Source organism: Cucumis melo, unplaced genomic scaffold (assembly GCF_025177605.1).
Source record: "Cucumis melo cultivar AY unplaced genomic scaffold, USDA_Cmelo_AY_1.0 utg000265l, whole genome shotgun sequence".
In the NCBI taxonomy this organism is placed as follows: Eukaryota; Viridiplantae; Streptophyta; class Magnoliopsida; order Cucurbitales; family Cucurbitaceae; genus Cucumis; species Cucumis melo.
The window spans coordinates 10,001-30,039 of NW_026123876.1; the positions used below are offsets into that span (position 1 = coordinate 10,001).

The window sequence follows — 20,039 nt, forward strand, 5'->3', positions numbered from 1 at the left end:
ATAATCCTAGTGATTGGATTTAGATCCTATTCTGATAGGAAATGAGATATTTAAATGATTTCTTTTTTATCGAATGACTATTCAGCTATTGTATTTTCATGTAAATAGGGGCAAGAAAGCTCTATGGAAAAAAGATGGTTAAATTCGATGTTGTCTAAAGGGAAGTTAGAATACAGGTGTAGGCTAAATAAATCAATCAATAGTCTTGGTCCTATTGAAAGTGAAGGATCAATTATAAATAATATGAATAAAAACATTCCTAGTCATAGTGATAGTTACAATTCTAGTTACAGTACTGTTGATGATTTAGTCGGCATTCGGAATTTCATATCTGATGACACTTTTTTAGTTAGGGATAGTAATAGCTGCAGTTATTCCATCTATTTGGATATTGAAAATCAAATTTTTGAGATTGACAATGATCCTTCTTTTGTAAGTGAACTAGAAAGTTCTTTTTATAGTTTTCGGAACTCTACTTATCAAAATAATGTATCTAAGAGTGATGATTCCCACTATGATCAGTACATGTATGATACTAAATATAGTTGGAATAATCACATTAATAGTTGCATTGACAGTTATCTTTGGACTCAAATCTGTATTGATAGTTACATTTTAAGTGGTAGTCACAATTACAGTGACAGTTACATTTATAGTTCTATTTGTGCTGAAGGTGGAAATAGTAGTCAAAGTGAGAGTTTCAGTATAAGAACTAGCACGCATAGAAAAAATTTAACTACAACAGAACGTTCTAATGATCTAGATCTAACTAAAAAATACAGGCATTTGTGGGTTCAATGCGAAAATTGTTATGGATTAAATTATAAGAAAATTTTTAAATCAAAAATGAATATTTGTCAACAATGTGGATACCATTTGAAAATGAGTAGTTCAGATAGAATCGAACTTTTGATTGATCCAGGTACTTGGGACCCTATGGATGAAGACATGGTCTCTTTGGATCCCATTCAATTTGATTCGGAGAATCAACTTTATACTTATAAAGATCGTCTTTCTTCTTATCAAAGAAAGACAGGATTAACTGAGGCTATTCAAACAGGCACAGGTAAATTAAATGATATTCCAGTAGCAATTGGGGTTATGGATTTTCAGTTTATAGGGGGTAGTATGGGATCCGTAGTAGGAGAGAAAATCACCCGTTTGATCGAGTATGCTACCAATCAATTTTTACCTCTTATTTTAGTGTGTGCTTCGGGAGGAGCACGCATGCAAGAAGGAAGTTTGAGCTTGATGCAAATGGCAAAAATATCTTCCGCTTTATATGATTATCAATCAAATAAAAAATTATTCTATGTAGCAATCCTTACATCTCCTACTACTGGTGGGGTGACAGCTAGTTTTGGTATGTTGGGGGATATCATTATTGCCGAACCGAATGCCTACATCGCATTTGCGGGTAAAAGAGTAATTGAACAAACATTGAATAAGGCAGTCCCTGAGGGTTCACAGGAGGCTGAATCTTTATTCGATAAGGGCTTATTCGATCTAATCGTACCACGTAATCCTTTAAAAGGTGTTGTGAGTGAGTTATTTCAGCTCCACGCTTTCGTTCCCTCGAATCAAAATTCAATCAAGTAAAGCCTTACTTAACTTAAAAAATGAATTCTTTTTTTTTTTATTTCTTCCGCAAAATTTGGCACGGGGAAGAAAATGAATTTCATGCTCCCTTCTTAACATTACATGTGTATATATACTTCAACTATAGCAAATAGCGGCATAGAGTCTTGCATCTTTCTACATCTCTAGCGGATCTCTAGTTTTACTAAGAATCCTTGTTGTTGGATCGGATTATAACTACCTTTTTGGGAATTTGTACGAAAATCTTTATGAAATTTTATTAAAAAAAAATGCTAAGACAAGATAATAACTAAAATAATGCAAACGTCTATTATGATACATATATCTCATGTCGAAAGATGAGTAAGTCCATTTATTTAATTCGACATTCCTCATTCCTTTTCTATATATACTCACGTAGATATTACTTAGTATAATTATATATTGAATTAGTATAATTATAAGATACCTTTTATAACAATCAATAAATAACAGGTAAAACTATTAATATAACAATGAAAATATTAAGTCGAGGTATCCATTCTATGACAACTCTCACCACCTTACCCTCTATTTTTGTGCCTTTAGTGGGCCTAGTATTTCCGGCAATTGCAATGGCTTCTTTATTTCTTCATGTTCAAAAAAACAAGATTTTTTAAATATGCTGTCTATTTTTTTTTTTCAAAACTTAGACTTTGACGATAACACAGCTATCTATTTAGTAGACTAGAATCTAACATGTGGCTTACTCCAAACATAAGCGATTATACATACGTAAACATGATATCTGAGGAAATCAATTAGAAGTATTTCAAAATAGAAAATAGATAAGTTTCAAAATAGAAAATAGATAAGAGATCGGGCGACAAATGTTTGAGATATAAAATCAATATACCTATATGGATGTAGGTATCTATAGGGAATCATATAAAGGTGATGTTATTATTTTAGATCTAAGTAATTCGATGAATTACTTAGATCTAAAGTAAAGGTTCACATCAAAATAGTGCTAGTTGATTAGAGTTACTTCGGAAACAAAAAAAGTAAAATAGATTTTTTTTGATTCTCTTAATTCCAATAAAATGCAACGAGATCTAGTATGAATTGGCGATCAGAACGTATATGGATAGAATTTATAAGAGGATCTCGAAAAATCAGCAATTTCTGCTGGGCCTTTATCCTTTTTTTAGGTTCATTAGGGTTTTTATTGGTTGGAACTTCCAGTTATCTTGGTAGGGATTTGATAGCTTTATTTCCGTCTCAGCAAATAATTTTTTTTCCACAGGGGATCGTAATGTCTTTCTATGGGATTGCCGGTCTCTTTATTAGCTCCTATTTGTGGTGCACAATTTTGTGGAATGTAGGTAGCGGTTATGATCGATTCGATAGAAAAGAAGAAATAGTGTCTATTTTTCGTTGGGGGTTTCCTGGAAAAAATCGTCGAATCTTCCTACGATTCCTTATGAAAGACATTCAGTCCATCAGAATAGAAGTTAAAGAGGGTATTTATGCACGTCGTGTCCTTTATATGGAAATAAGAGGCCAAGGGGCCATTCCCTTGACGCGTACCGATCAGAATCTGACCCCACGAGAAATTGAGCAAAAGGCTGCCGAATTGGCCTATTTCTTGCGTGTACCAATTGAAGTTTTTTGAAAAATGAAGTTCAGAATGAATTTTGTTCGTAGCAAGAGGGATAAAACTGAAATGAAAGAATAGTCTTTTTTATAGACCATAGTAATAGTATAATAACTTAACTGGAATTTCTTCAGAATGCTCATTTGACCCAAAGCAGACGTATACGGAACAGCCAGAAAACTTTCTTTGTCCGAAATTTTGATCCGTATGTAAATCAACTGCACAGTAACAAAAAAAAGTGGATTCTTTGTTATTTTCTTTCTGTATTATTTCGAAATTCAAGGATTAACTAATAAATCACAAATCAAAAACTAAAAAACAGGGAATGGATTCATAATAGTATGCATATGACTTGTAATAGAACTTATGTTTGATATAAATATTAGTAGTGTAGAGAGTTAACGAATGAAGTGAGTTCATTAAAAAATAAAAGACGAAAAAATGGAAAAAAAGAAAGCATTCATTCCCCTTCTATATCTTGCATCTATAGTATTTTTGCCCTGGTGGATCTCTCTTTCATTTAATAAAAGCCTAGAATCTTGGGTTACTAATTGGTGGAATACTGGTCAATCCGAAATTTTTTTGAATGATATTCAAGAAAAGAGTATTATAAAAAAAGTTCTAGAATTAGAGGAACTCTTTCTCTTGGACGAAATGCTAAAGGAATACCCAGAAACACATCTACAAAAGCTTCGTATCGGAATCTACAAAGAAACGATCCAATTGATCAAGATGCACAATGAGGATCGTATCCATATGATTTTGCACTTCTCGACAAATATAATCTGTTTCGTTATTCTAAGTGGTTATTCTATTCTTGGTAATGAAGAACTTGTTATTCTTAACTCTTGGGTTCAAGAGTTCCTATATAACTTAAGCGACACAATAAAAGCTTTTTCTATTCTTTTATTAACTGATTTATGTATAGGATTTCATTCACCCCATGGTTGGGAACTAATGATTGGTTCTGTCTACAAAGATTTTGGATTTTCTCATAACGATCAAATTATATCCGGTCTTGTTTCCACTTTTCCAGTCATTCTTGACACAATTTTAAAATATTGGATCTTCCGTTATTTAAATCGTGTATCTCCCTCACTTGTAGTGATTTATCATTCAATGAATGACTGAAAAATATAATGTTTGTTACTTTGTACATAAGTAAAACATTCAAAATTGTACTTATTCCTTCTACCCATCGCGAAGGATGCCTCCTATATTCGAGTAACTTTATTTCAGTAAATAGCAGAATCATGGATAGGGAACTATACTAGGGACCTACCTAATTTTATTGTAGAAATTTTTGGGCTCAATGATTGGACCATGCAAACTAGAAATACCTTTTCTTCGATAAAGGAAGAGATTACTCGATCTATTTCCGTATCACTCATGATATATAATAACTTGGGCACCCGTTTCAAATGCATATCCCATTTTTGCACAACAGGGTTATGAAAATCCACGAGAAGCAACCGGCCGTATTGTCTGCGCCAACTGCCATTTAGCTAATAAGCCCGTGGATATCGAGGTTCCACAAGCGGTACTTCCTGATACTGTATTTGAAGCAGTTGTTCGAATTCCTTATGATATGCAACTGAAACAAGTTCTTGCGAATGGTAAAAAGGGTGGTTTGAATGTGGGGGCTGTTCTTATTTTACCCGAGGGGTTTGAATTAGCCCCCCCCGATCGTATTTCTCCCGAGATTAAAGAAAAGATGGGCAATCTTTCTTTTCAGAGCTATCGTCCCACTAAAAAAAATATTCTTGTGATAGGTCCTGTTCCTGGTCAGAAATATAGTGAAATCACCTTTCCTATTCTTTCCCCGGACCCTGCGACTAAGAAAGATGTTCACTTCTTAAAATATCCCATATACGTAGGCGGGAACAGGGGAAGGGGTCAGATTTATCCCGACGGGAGTAAGAGTAATAATAATGTTTATAATGCTACAGCAGCAGGGATAGTAAGCAAAATAATACGAAAAGAAAAAGGAGGATATGAAATAACCATAGTGGATGCAGCGAATGGGCGTCAAGTGGTTGATATTATCCCTCCAGGACCAGAACTTCTTGTTTCAGAGGGCGAATCCATCAAACTTGATCAACCATTAACGAGTAATCCTAATGTGGGAGGATTTGGTCAGGGAGATGCGGAAATCGTCCTTCAAGATCCATTACGTGTCCAAGGCCTTTTGTTCTTTTTTGCATCTGTTATTTTGGCACAAATCTTTTTAGTTCTTAAAAAGAAACAGTTTGAGAAGGTTCAATTGTCCGAAATGAATTTCTAAATCTGGGGATTTATCAAATAAAGTTCGTAAAAAAAACCAAATTCTTGTTGGCAATTCTATAATTTAATTATGTATGATCAAAAAATTATGAAAAACTTTTTCCCTTGTTTTTTTTTTTATTCTTTTTCGACCCTATTTCGGTAATTACTTGTACCGCATTACTAGTCATAGTATGGATATTATATTGTCAGGAAGACTATTTTACCTCTTCTTTATTTCTTTGTTTTTTACAATACAAATAGGAGCGGTATTATTATGATTATTATGTCACTGGTGCCAGATTGAAATGTCATTGAATGTGTCTATTTTTATTCTAATAGAATAAAAATAGAGTAGATATTAAAAATAAGATAAGTAAATGGAGAATAGAAAAAAAATGAAGGGAACAAAGGATTCTAGAAGGAATTATGCATCTTTCTAGTATTCGATACCAGAAAAATTCCTTTTCTTGTTCTGGTGTCGAAATAATAAACTAATGAATTATTCTTGATCCCGTTCGTCAAAGATCTCTATTCTTAGTTTCAATTTTTCCCGGTTTATCAGAACCTTTTTTTCGATTTATTACATAAGTAGTGAACAAATTCAATGAATTTTTCAATTCTATTTTATATTAAAATAACTATAGAAAATTCTATTAGTATATTTTAATCTATTTAAAGGGTTTGTGATATCTGATCGATAGAAATATAATATTGTTATATTGGGATTGTATCATCCAGAAAGAGGGAATCGAGTGATTCTCTCTTTCTTTTTTTCGCTTTGAAATGAAAGTATCGACCGATACGATCGCGAAAGAGATGGTCTGAATCAATTTTTTTTTTGAAGCAATTCAGAATCAGAAAGAAATGAAGTTTTTTGAAAAAATAGGAAAGATCCATTTTTTCATTTATATGAATAAATTAGTCTAATTCTAATTAGTAAGAGCTCAACGGGACCTACCCCCTCTTTTTTTCTGATTTGAGGGGGATCCTGTTGAGTTCTTACGCTTTCATGTCTCCAACTCAGTTCATCCGATTATTACAGAGATGAACCTAAGCCGGAATATGAACCATAAAAGAAAATACCAACTAAACCGATCACAGGAATACCAGTTACAGTACCGATTATCCAAAGAGGAATCCTTCCAGTAGTCTCGGCCATTTGTCCCACTTCCCTCCCCATTTCATCAAGTGGTCGTGCTAGAGACAGAAACAGTCATAGATAATTATGAGATGATATCCTTCCGAATGGGATAAGATAATTCGTACTATTATTTAGTATTTTCTTTTATTTAATTGAAGAAATAATTGGAAAATAAAACAGCAAGTACAAAAATGAGTAATAACCCCCAGTAAAGACTGGTACGATTCAATTCAACATTTTGTTCGTTCGGATTTGATTGTGTCATAGCTCTATAATTCGGATTAGGTTTATCGTTGGATGAATTGCATTGCTGATATTGACCCTAAAAAAGAAACGGTAGGTACAGCTAGTCCGTGAACAGTTAACCATCGCACTGTAAAAATAGGATAAGTTTTATCGATAGTCATTTGGTCCTCCTAAAAAGATCTACTAAATTCATCGAGTTGTTCCAAAGAATCAAAACGGCCAGTTATTAATGGAATTCCTTGTCGGCTCTCTGTAAAATACTCATTTGGACGAGGGCTTCCAAAAACATCGTAAGCTAAACCCGTGCTGACGAATAACCAACCTGCAATGAATAGAGAAGGTATAGTAATGCTATGAATGACCCAGTATCGAATACTGGTGATAATATCAGCAAAAGAACGTTCTCCTGTGCTTCCAGACATGCCGAGCTCCACATATTCTTGTACAGTCAAAAGGGGGATCGATTCCGTAAAAGATGAGATCAGTAAATGGAAATTAACTGAAATTTTATCTTTGTAAGATCGTCAATATTGTACCGAGGGTGTTTTTAGAGTATACCGAATCAGTATAGCTATCCTTCTTCTGACGCAGCAACGCAATTTCACAATAAGTATCAAAATGAAGCACTAAAACTAAATAATATAATTTGTTTCTTCTTTTCTTGCTGCTTGTCGATGTAGAATCATATACCATTCATTCAATAGAAAATTCTGAAAATGCCTGTCTGTAGTATTAAGGATTCTATCGGTTATTGGCTTCGGGCTAGAAAGCGAAGATTGGGTAAAATGTGAATCCGACTGGTTGGTTTATAATAATTTAGGAAGCAGATTCTAATAGTCCCAAAATTCAATGAAATTAGACGTGAAATCTCGAAATATTTCTTTTGTGTTTGTAGTTATATTTTTGTTTGAATCTTTTTTTATTTTAAGGAATTGGTTAGTCGTCCAGTAACAAGTAACAGTAGTACATAGGATTCGATGAACGAAACAGAACAACGAATAGAAGAATAATAAATATTCGTAATGCACGCATTATTGTTTTATATTAGACTCAAACGATCGTTCTTCAACTAATTAGAAGAATGTTTTTAATATGGAAAGAATAAGAATAAATGGAGAACCTAGTTTCGAGTGATCTGATCGTGCGATACTTTTTTTCTTTTTAAAAAAGATTTTATGGAAATGAACCCACTACATAAAATCTAATTAGTGGGAATACAATTTCATAAATAAAGGGCATTATAAGGTCATTCATTCTTCAGCGATTCAAAGAGCATTTCATTTTTGGAATCAAGTTACACAACATAGTTTATTTATTATTTTTCTTTTTTTTTTTTTTTTTTCTTTCTAATTATTTAGAATCCATTTAATAGATTTATATATTTACTAGATTTATATATTAAATTATTGTTTATAAATTCTTTATAATAAGAATATTTGTTTTGAAAACTCAAGAGTTGTTCAATGAATCCCTTGATTCCGAATTGCGGGATAGAGAGACAGATGATGAATTGATTTCTTACCTATGTCACAAGATTTTTGTTAGTATCATCTATAATCATAATAATAGATGAATCAAAAACTTTCAATTGAATATATTTTTTCAATTAGTATTTTTACTTATCCATCCGCGTATCTTTCAAAAATAGAAACTTAGGGAAGTGCTTTATAAACATATGGATAAAAATAACGTATTTCATTTAGCCTCGTCATGCCTACTATCACTAGTTATTTCGGTTTTCTACTAGCAGTTTTAACTATAACCTCAGCTCTATTTATCGGTCTGAACAAGATACGACTTATTTGATTAAAATTCATTGAATGCACAATTCAAAAAAAAGAAAGATTTCGGTGTTATTCAATATATTCTATATATTGTAGAGTTCTTTACCTTGTCAATTCAATTTCGAATTCTTGGTCATTGAGATTCATGGGCAATACCGATTAATATTTTAAGGATAGATATTACCTCTCCTTTTCCTCGTTCAACTAAATTGAAATGATTGAAGTTTTTCTATTTGGAATCGTATTAGGTCTAATTCCTATTACTTTGGCTGGATTATTTGTGACCGCATATTTACAATACAGACGGGGGGATCAGTTGGACCTTTGATTAATTAACAGTTCTTTTTTTTGATTGACCCCCTACTTGCTTTATAGGAGGTAAAATTTTGATTTCTGTTGAATTATTTCAGTATCATTTTGATTTAACAACAACAAGAATCGAATCACGCTCTATAGGATTTGAACCTACGACATCGGGTTTTGGAGACCCGCGTTCTACCGAACTGAACTAAGAGCGTTTTATTATCAAACTAAAAGCAACCCGAATATATCTTCGATACATATATTATCATAGAGAATATCATAAAATTAAATAAAAAAAGATTGATTCGATATATGTATGTTCAATTTTTATGGATCTCAATTGATTCCTCGTTACTGTTCAGAAGATAAGTAATAGGTAGGGATGACAGGATTTGAACCCGTGACATTTTGTACCCAAAACAAACGCGCTACCAAGCTGCGCTACATCCCTTTCAATTGGTCTACAGTGTTATTGTAGAGAATCCCTGTCTTGTTTTCCACATTTTTTATTTATTTCCTCCATTGGTATACACAAATTATCTTGCCATTTCTTCTTTTTTGTCTCATATCATATATAAAATATAATAAAAATAATAAAAAGACTTATATACGTATGAAATAATAAATATTAAATCCGCCGTAAAGAAAAATGAATATTTGGGGTGGGGCGGAAAGCTACATATTTTTTTTAATAAAAAAGGGAATATCTACCGAATTGAACTGTTGTACATTTCAATTTGAATTAGGAATTCCGCGGACAATACAAGCGGTTATTAACTATATATACATTTGATGGTATGTAATACCAGTATGTATTACAAATTACTATAAAGTAGGAGGGTTTTCAATGCGAGATCTAAAAACATATCTCTCCGTGGCACCGGTAGTAAGTACTATATGGTTCGGGGCTTTAGCGGGTCTATTAATCGAGATCAATCGTTTATTCCCGGATGCGTTGGTATTCCCGTTTTTTTCATTCTAGTTATTGACTTGGGAAGGGGTGAAGAAGATTAGAAAAACAATCAAATATCTTTGACTAATCCCCTTCCCCCTTCTTTTTTTTAGAGTTTTTAGACTTAGAATAAGTTAGAAAGAATCAAAATGGATTCAACCTCAGTCAAACTCGGACGCGGCGCCAGGTTCAAATTTAATTAATAAAAGAGTGAGAACGAAAATGAAAATGTGATGGCTAGGGCAACAATATCATACAAAATACTTAAATGAAAAACTGTACTGCGATTCTAAATTTAGAAATTATTGTATTACTATATTTTAATATTTGATTGTAACGAAATCTTTCATAATTTTATTTCGAGTTACCAATTTTTCTTTTTTTCTTCATTTTGGATCGGAAAATGGAAGAGTTGCGTGAATCAAAAATCCAAGGGAGGTTCATGGCCAAGGGTAAAGATGCCCGAGTAACTGTTATTTTGGAATGTACTCGTTGTGTTCGAAACGGTGTTAATAAGGAATCAATAGGGATTTCCAGATATATTACTCAAAAGAATCGACACAATACGCCTAGTCGATTGGAATTGAGAAAATTCTGTCCCCGGTGTTACAAACATACGATTCATGGGGAGATAAAGAAATAGATCGAACCGATCGGCTGTGTGTCACCCTTTTCCAATCCAAGGAAGATGAAAAATTACATATATTAGACATATTTTAGATTTAAATATAAACAAACCAAATCCTATTTCGATCGGATCTAAAATGATTTAGAATTAAGAAATAGGATTTTCGGGATAAGGAATAAAAAAACCATGGATAAATCCAAGCGACTCTTTCTTAAATCCAAACGATCTTTTCGTAGGCGTTTGCCCCCGATTCCATCGGGGGATCGAATTGATTATAGAAACATGAGTTTAATTAGTCGATTTATTAGTGAACAAGGAAAAATATTATCTAGACGGGTAAATAGATTGACCTTAAAACAGCAACGCTTAATTACTATTGCTATAAAACAAGCTCGTATTTTATCTTTGTTACCTTTTCTTAATAATGAGAAACAATTTGAAAGAAGCGAGTCGACCGCTAGAACTATTGGTCTTAGAACCAGGAATAAATAGACTTAGCTTACTCTTTAATTGAATTAAAATTCTAATCCAAACTCAACCGCAGATTGATTCTTTGTTCGAAAAATCCGAAAATCTAGATTCGATTGTCGTGTCGTAAGAAAAAGAAAGAATAGTGGAAGAAGAATAAATCGTTTTTTTTTTATTGAACATATTTGCTCATTTTGACCACTTTATCATATTTTATCATACTAATTTCTACTCTACCTTCTCGGAGTTCATTCTCCAGAGAACTCCATTTTAAGCATTCCGCTGGATTCTTTGCAATCTTCGTATTTTATGATCTCATTGGAAATCATATAAAGACAATTTCTATTTAATATCGCGATTTGGGCAAGTATTTTACGATTAAGAAGCAACTGCCTCTTGTACAGATTGTGTATGAATCTACTATAACTGTAGTCTACCTTATTAGATCGAATTACTGCATTTATTCGAGCGATCCACAACTGTCGAAAATTTCTTTTTTGCCTACCTCTATCCCGATAAGCTGAAGCCAAAGCTCTTATTTTCTGTTGAGTAATAGTTCGAGTAAGTCTTGAATGAGCCCCTCGAAAGCTTGATGCAAATAAACGAATTTTTGTTCTACGTCTCCGAGCTATATATCCTCGTTTAATTCTAGTCATTGAATAAATGAAACTTTGATGAATAACTAATGGATTTCCTTTCTTTCAGTTATTCCTTTCTCCTTTCCTAGTCTATTAATAACAAAACGTATTTTTCCAATGTATAAAATAAAAATTCCAATGGCTTTTGCTACTATAACCTTCCCGACCACTATTTCTTTTTTTGTTCTAATCACCCCAAAATACGAAATAGTATTTTTACTAGGTATAAAAAACAAAAATAGAGTAAATAAATAAAAATAGAAATGGATAAAGAAATAGTGGGTTCCTTCGTTTCTATGGTTACTTCTTAAACGGTGAGGTCCTCTCTATACACCGGAGCTCCTTCTTTTATTTCATCAATGTTATTGTTAACTTGTACAGTTCACCCTCTTTGGCTCTACCCATGAATTATCTAGTAATCGGTCTTTCACAACGAGATCTACCTATACAGTAACGGTATTTAATTATGAAGATTGGTTGGGTAGCTGACCCTCTTAGTCCGTTCTTGGAAGAATAAGGCTATAATCCTTCTGTTAAATAGGATTTCCTCTGCTTAATGGATAAGCATTTGTTACCAATGGGGAATTCTTTCTCATCTAAAATTGAAAATAGAGATGATTGGATTTGCACCAATAGAAACCATAAATTTGATACACAATAAAAGGATACGATAAATCTTTGTTTATTTATTTTCGGTAGTGAACGGATTTCTTCCATTCATTCTATCCTATTCACTGTACTTATAACTGATACGGGAAAAATTTTGTACTTTCTTTTGTCCCGGTCCATGGTCTAAACGAGTCGCACATACACCCTAGTACATGTTCCTCGACGCTGAGGGCATCCCCGAAGGGCGGGCGATTTGGTGACATTTCTGATTGGCTGTCTTGTGTTTCTAATAAGTTGTTTAATAGTTGGCATGTTGAATTGTATACATAATGAGTTGGTTTAGATCAATCCTAACCGGATGATTATGAATTACTTCTATATTCGATATTAATAATTAATATGATTAATAGTAATATATTAACCCCGGTAAAAAGAGAAAATCGAAAATTTCGGATTTTTGCGTGAAATACCTGCTATTTGTTATTCAACCGCTACAAGATCAACAATTCCATGAGCTTGGGCTTCTGTTGCTGACATAAAAACATCCCTTTCCATGTCTTCGGATATAACCCATAAGGGTTTGCCTGTTCTTTGTACATAAACCCTTGTGAGGATTTCGCGCAGCCTCAGTAGTTCTTTCGCTTCCAGGATAAATTCTACCGTTTGTGCCTCATAAAAAGAACTAGCAGGTTGATGGATCATTACCCTGATGATTTAATAAATGGTTTTCTCTATCTTACATCATTATCATGATGAGTCAAAGATAATAAAAAAAAGATAGGATTAACAACCGTACAGGCATCCTTTGTGCAGTGCATACGGCTCCACAATGGAATTCATTTTTACCTTCCAGCGAAGGAATAGAAAATATAGGATCTAGCAGACCCAGAGCAGTAAATGATCCAATAACCACCCTTCCTTTTTTTTAGTAATTTCAAAATACTATGATGGTTCCGTTGCTTTATGATTTCGTTTGTTATTCAGCAATCCCAAAGTTTCTTTTTTTTATTTTTTTTCTTAAAAATAAATATTTCGTAGTCTTTCATAACAGAAATATTGTTAAGAGTCTTCCGTCGTGAAAACAAAAAAGTTTGTGACGCTGAAAGAGGCCTCCGCGATAAATCAGCCTACAATCGGAAATGCCTTTTATCTCATACTACTCTTTCGATACATAACCTAATGGTTTAGAAAAAAAAAATTCTCATATCGAATTCAAAGTGCCATGCTATTATTACTTAATATTTTATATGGCGAAGGCATAGTTTTCTTTTTGTCTAAAAAAAACTCATTGGCGCCGAGCGTGCGGGAATGCTAGACGTTTGGTAATTTCTCCTCCGACTAGAATAAAAGATCCCATTGAAGCGGCTAATCCCATGCATATTGTCTGTACATCTGGTTGCACAAATTGCATAGTATCATAAATACCTAATCCGCTTATTACCCCTCCACCGGGAGAGTTTATAAATAAATACAGATCTTTGGTATCATCCTCCATACTGAGATATACCATAAGACTAATAAGTTGATTCGAAATATCACTATCAACCTCTTGGCCTAAAAAAAGTAATCTTTCTCGATAAAGTCGGTTGATTAGGATAAAATTGTATCCCTTAAGAACCGTACGGGCACCTTTTGATGCATACGGTTCAAAAAAAATAGCGAAAAAAGAATCAATGTTTAGATTTTAGCCTTCTTTAGAGGACTCTTTCTAACTTCTAATGAAGGGGCTTTTTCTTACCTTCCATTTTTTTTTCAAAATGGATGAGTTTTGTCCTTTGGCCCGCGGTCGTTTATCTATACTATAAATTTCAATAAATAAAAAAACAATTCATTAAATTTTCAATTTATCGAACTAACTTTTCATTGATATATTGTTTCATCGAGATTCAATTTCAATTCCGATGTCATTTTCTTGTTCCAAAATGGTCTTCTTCAATTCTTTTAGGTTTATGCTCTACTCCGAGTCAAGATCTGCCCGATTTGGATTTGCACATATAGGACAAATGCCCCAATAGCATGGCTTTTTGCTACGACTTCTTTTTTTTTTTCAATTTACTTCATATTACTCGATTGATTAAAAGTTTTCTATCAATGCTATTGATAAATCGAATATGATACAAGTAGTAGTAATCATAGAATAGATAGATTCCAAATTGAGTTTTTTCTAAGCGGAGCCTGGATACTTCATTTTATTAGTACAACCGAGAAAACCATAAATTATTCTAATTGATAATATTAATCTGGATACCCCCCAAAAAAATAGATCTAATTGCACTTCACGCTCCAAATTTTTGATGATTAAATCAATCCGTCTTGGGCGAAAGAGAGGATATCTCGATCGGGGGAGAGAACGGGGAAATACCATATGACCCAATATATCTGACAAGTCGCACTATAGGTCAACCCACGATGCGTCTTCCTCTCCGGGACTTCGAAAAGGTACTTTTGGAACACCAATAGGCATTAAAGCAAAGAAAAAAGAATTAAGTACTATAGCTAACTTTGATGTGGAAGCGTAACAACGGGTTTATTGTCTTAATAAATAAGATGGGCCTTTATCAGATTTTATCTTTTAGCATATTTTATACATAGATTTAATAAGTTCATAAAAAAGGAAAACAGAATTAATAAGGGAAACTTCTTCCCGAATAGGTTTTTGAATGATGAACAAGTATGTATACATTCACTCCTATAAAATAGGATCAATTCCCATCTACCATTGCGTATTGGTACTTATCGAGTATAGAATAGATCTGCTTCTTTTTGTTCCTACGAATAGAATCGAATTGTTCCATTATTACTAAAAGAATAGACTAAATATTAATCCTTTCGCCAAGATAATCCCCTCAAAAGGGGAGGTCCGTAGCATAGTTTTTTTTTTCAGTGCAATAAAGTTACATAGTGTCTATTTTTCCTTGATAAAGGGGTATTTCCATGGGTTTGCCTTGGTATCGTGTTCATACCGTTGTATTGAATGATCCCGGTCGTTTGCTTTCTGTTCATATAATGCATACAGCTCTAGTTGCTGGTTGGGCCGGTTCAATGGCCCTATACGAATTAGCAGTTTTTGATCCCTCTGATCCTGTTCTTGATCCAATGTGGAGACAGGGTATGTTCGTTATACCCTTCATGACTCGTTTAGGAATAACCAATTCATGGGGGGGTTGGAGTATCACAGGAGGGACTATAACGAATCCGGGTATTTGGAGTTACGAAGGTGTGGCCGGAGCACATATTGTGTTTTCTGGATTGTGCTTCTTAGCAGCTATCTGGCATTGGGTGTATTGGGATCTAGAAATATTTTGTGATGAACGTACAGGAAAACCTTCTTTGGATTTGCCGAAGATTTTTGGAATTCATTTATTTCTCTCAGGGTTGGGTTGCTTTGGTTTTGGTGCATTTCATGTAACCGGATTGTATGGTCCGGGAATATGGGTATCCGATCCTTATGGATTAACCGGAAGGGTACAAGCCGTAAATCCTGCGTGGGGTGTCGAAGGGTTTGATCCTTTTGTTCCGGGCGGAATAGCCTCGCATCATATTGCAGCAGGTACATTGGGCATATTAGCGGGCCTATTCCATCTTAGTGTTCGTCCGCCCCAACGTCTATACAAAGGATTACGTATGGGAAATATTGAAACCGTCCTTTCCAGTAGTATCGCTGCTGTATTTTTTGCAGCTTTTGTTGTTGCTGGAACTATGTGGTATGGTTCAGCAACTACCCCGATTGAATTATTTGGGCCCACTCGTTATCAATGGGATCAGGGATACTTCCAGCAAGAAATATATCGAAGAGTTAGTACCGGGTTAGCCGAAAATCAAAGTTTATCAGAAGCTTGGTCTAAAATTCCTGAAAAATTAGCTTTTTATGATTATATCGGGAATAATCCCGCAAAAGGTGGATTATTCAGAGCGGGTTCCATGGACAACGGGGATGGAATAGCTGTTGGTTGGTTAGGACACCCTGTTTTTAGAGATAAAGAAGGGCGCGAACTTTTTGTACGCCGTATGCCGACCTTTTTTGAAACATTTCCGGTTGTTTTGGTAGACGGAGACGGAATTGTTAGAGCCGATGTTCCTTTTCGAAGAGCAGAATCGAAGTATAGTGTTGAACAGGTCGGTGTAACTGTTGAGTTCTATGGCGGTGAACTCAATGGAGTCAGTTATAGTGATCCTGCTACTGTGAAAAAATATGCTAGACGTGCTCAATTGGGTGAAATTTTTGAATTAGATCGTGCTACTTTGAAATCCGATGGGGTTTTTCGTAGCAGTCCAAGGGGTTGGTTTACTTTTGGGCATGCTTCCTTTGCTTTGCTCTTCTTCTTCGGACACATTTGGCATGGTGCGAGAACCTTGTTCAGAGATGTCTTTGCTGGTATTGACCCAGATTTGGACGCTCAAGTAGAATTTGGGGCATTCCAAAAACTTGGAGATCCAACTACAAAAAGAGTCTAGTCTGATACAAGATTGCTCTGTTCTTTTTTTCCTTTATTTTTTGATTTGACATAGATAGGGTACCGGATAAATCTTTATTCGGATTGCTTACTTTTCATTTCTTTGACTCTTGTCTTGGTCTTTTTTTTATCCGTAAAAAGATCCCAATTAAACAGGTATGGAAGCTATAATTGTAAACCGAAATCAAATCTATGGAAGCATTGGTTTATACATTCCTCTTAGTCTCGACTCTAGGAATAATTTTTTTCGCTATCTTTTTTCGCGAACCGCCTAAAGTTCCAACTCCAACTAAAAAGGCAAAATGATTTCTCATTATCTCAATTGAAGTAATGAGCCTCACAATATTGTGAGGCTCATTACTTCAACTAGTCCCCGTGTTCCTCGAATGGATCTCTTAGTTGTTGAGAGGGTTGCCCAAAAGCAGTATATAAGGCATACCCAGTAAAACTTACAAGTAAACCAGATATAGAGATGGCAACTAGGGTTGCTGTTTCCATTATTATATAATTTCAAGACCACAATGGATCTATAATAAGATCATTTATTTACAACGGAATGGTATACAAAGTCAACAGATCTCACTGAATAAAAAAAAATATAGGATTATTTATGGCTACACAAACCGTTGACGATAGTTCTAGATCTGGGCCAAGACGAACTGTTGTAGGGGATTTATTGAAACCATTGAATTCGGAATATGGTAAAGTGGCTCCTGGGTGGGGAACTACACCTTTAATGGGTGTCGCGATGGGTTTATTTGCGATATTCCTATGTATTATTTTGGAGATTTATAATTCTTCCATTTTACTGGACGGAATTTCAAGCAATTAGATTCGATTCACAAGAACCCCTAAATAACTTTTCAATAAAAAGGAAAGTCTAAAGTATGTAGGTTTCTGCTTTTTAGCCCACTATTTTTTGGTAGTTCGATCGTGGAATTTATTTTTTTCTGTATTTCCGGAATATGAGTGTGTGACTTGTTAGAATTGATCCTATGGATACGACAGAGAAGAAGTCGGTCATCTTGATGAAGATGATTTGATCTCGTTGGATATTCAGTCTAGGCTAGTATCTGGAGCACAGAATATATGAAATAGATTCCAAAATATTAGAACAAATATTAGAACTATGATTCATACTTATCAGACCTCGTGGCCGGACTCCGAAACAAGAGTTAGAAGTGATAAATAAAAAAAATTTATTCTTTCGTTTCTACTTATTTTGGTTAAAGGATAAACCTTTCTTTAGCTTTTTTCATTATATTCAGTCATTGAATAAGCATTGAATAAGTGATAATCCAAGGGTTCTTACTCAGGGAATTTTTGAACTTTTTTTGGAAGGTTTTTTATTGAATCATCGTGGTTCTAGTCTGAATCTAAGGTTTTAATTGATTCATAGGGTCTTAACAAGATAATTCCTATCAATAATAAAGAAAACAAGAGTAAAGTCGCATTACATACAAATCAAAGAAAAAAAATAGGTAAATAGAAGATTCAAGAGGCCCCTAATGATCAATATAACTATGAATGAGCCGACTTGATATTTGGGCATTATAACTACAAAGAAGACTTTTCGGATTTTGATTCTTTCGTATCTTGATACAAAAAATTGAATCATAGCATTAAGAAGTTTGAAACTTTTTAGTACACATATCCGTTACGAGCGGTATTTGGGTGTTTCTGTTTGAGCCGTACGAGACGAAATTCTCATATACGGTTCTCAGAGGGGGGTCCCCTTGGTTTACCTATCTCAATAAAGTGTATGATTGGTTCGAAGAACGTCTTGAAATTCAGGCGATTGCAGATGATATAACTAGTAAATACGTTCCTCCTCATGTCAACATATTTTATTGTCTAGGAGGAATTACGCTTACTTGTTTTTTAGTACAAGTAGCTACGGGGTTTGCTATGACTTTTTACTACCGTCCGACCGTTACTGAGGCTTTTGCTTCTGTTCAATATATAATGACGGAAGCAAATTTTGGTTGGTTAATCCGATCAGTTCATAGATGGTCGGCAAGTATGATGGTCTTAATGATGATCCTGCACGTATTTCGCGTGTATCTTACTGGTGGATTTAAAAAACCTCGTGAATTGACTTGGGTTACAGGTGTGGTTCTGGCTGTATTGACCGCATCCTTTGGTGTAACTGGTTATTCCTTACCTCGGGACCAAATTGGTTATTGGGCAGTCAAAATTGTAACAGGTGTACCGGAAGCTATTCCAGTAATAGGGTCGCCTTTGGTAGAGTTATTACGCGGAAGTGCTAGTGTGGGACAATCTACCTTGACTCGTTTTTATAGTTTACACACTTTTGTATTACCTCTTCTTACTGCCGTATTTATGTTAATGCACTTCCCAATGATACGTAAGCAAGGCATTTCTGGTCCTTTATAGAGAATAGAAATCATAGATTTGTAATTAGTTATTTATGATTACTCAGGGGGGAAGAAGAGTATTTCATTGCTGCAAATATGGATTATTGAAAAATAAGACATGTATTTGGATATTTCCCTTCAACTCCACGAAATTTTATTCGTTATTTTTCAATAATAGTTGAAGGGAATTCTTCGAAGAGAAAATGGATTATGGGAGTGTGTGACTTGAACTATTGATTGGACCGTGTAGATATATGTCTTTTTATCTGCCACATTGGGATTCACAACAAAATGTGTCTTTATTCCAACCACCGCGAAAGCTCCATACAGAGGGTAGGCTGGTTCGCTTGAAGAGAATCTTTTCCATGATCAGACTTGACCATGTCGTGCATGACCAGGCTCCGTAAGATCCATTAGAATAGGTGATATATATGCCATAATACAGATTATGTTTTATCTATTTCACTTACTTAATAGTATGAAAATGCATTCATTTCCTCTGCATTGACTCGATTTATAATACTATCGGAGTGAAACAAGGGATCTAAAGAAGAACATAGGCTAGACTCTATTAGTAACAAGTAAATCCTTTGGATGTAAAAAGTATCAATATTTTTGGGGGCTAAAGCCCCATCGCAAGGTTTGAGACGACCCAGAAAGCACTTGAACATTATCAACTTTGTAAGCCTACTTGGGTATTGAGCATTTATCTGTACGAACTTAATTCCTTGCAATGGATAATTGTAACTCTTGAAAACGGAATCCGCTAAATTTTTTCTTACATTGAATCACTCATTTATTTTATATATGCTTGGATAAGATATCGATTTTTTTTTCTGGATCCAGTTGGTTCGTTTGATTTGTGCTCGAGCCGGATGATGAAAAATTATCATGTCCGGTTCTTTCGGGGGATGGATCCATAATAATTCACCTATCCTAATAACAAAAAAACCAGATTT

General features: G+C 34.3%; 2 non-coding genes across 2 annotated transcripts; both read right to left on the reverse strand.

The window, feature by feature from the left end:
• Positions 1–9,094: 9,094 nt before the first annotated feature.
• Positions 9,095–9,168, reverse strand: TRNAW-CCA (transfer RNA tryptophan (anticodon CCA)). The gene has a single exon. It is a non-coding gene; the product is annotated as a tRNA-Trp (tRNA).
• Positions 9,169–9,330: 162 nt separating this feature from the next.
• On the reverse strand, positions 9,331–9,404 carry TRNAP-UGG (transfer RNA proline (anticodon UGG)). The gene has a single exon. It is a non-coding gene; the product is annotated as a tRNA-Pro (tRNA).
• Positions 9,405–20,039: the final 10,635 nt, after the last annotated feature.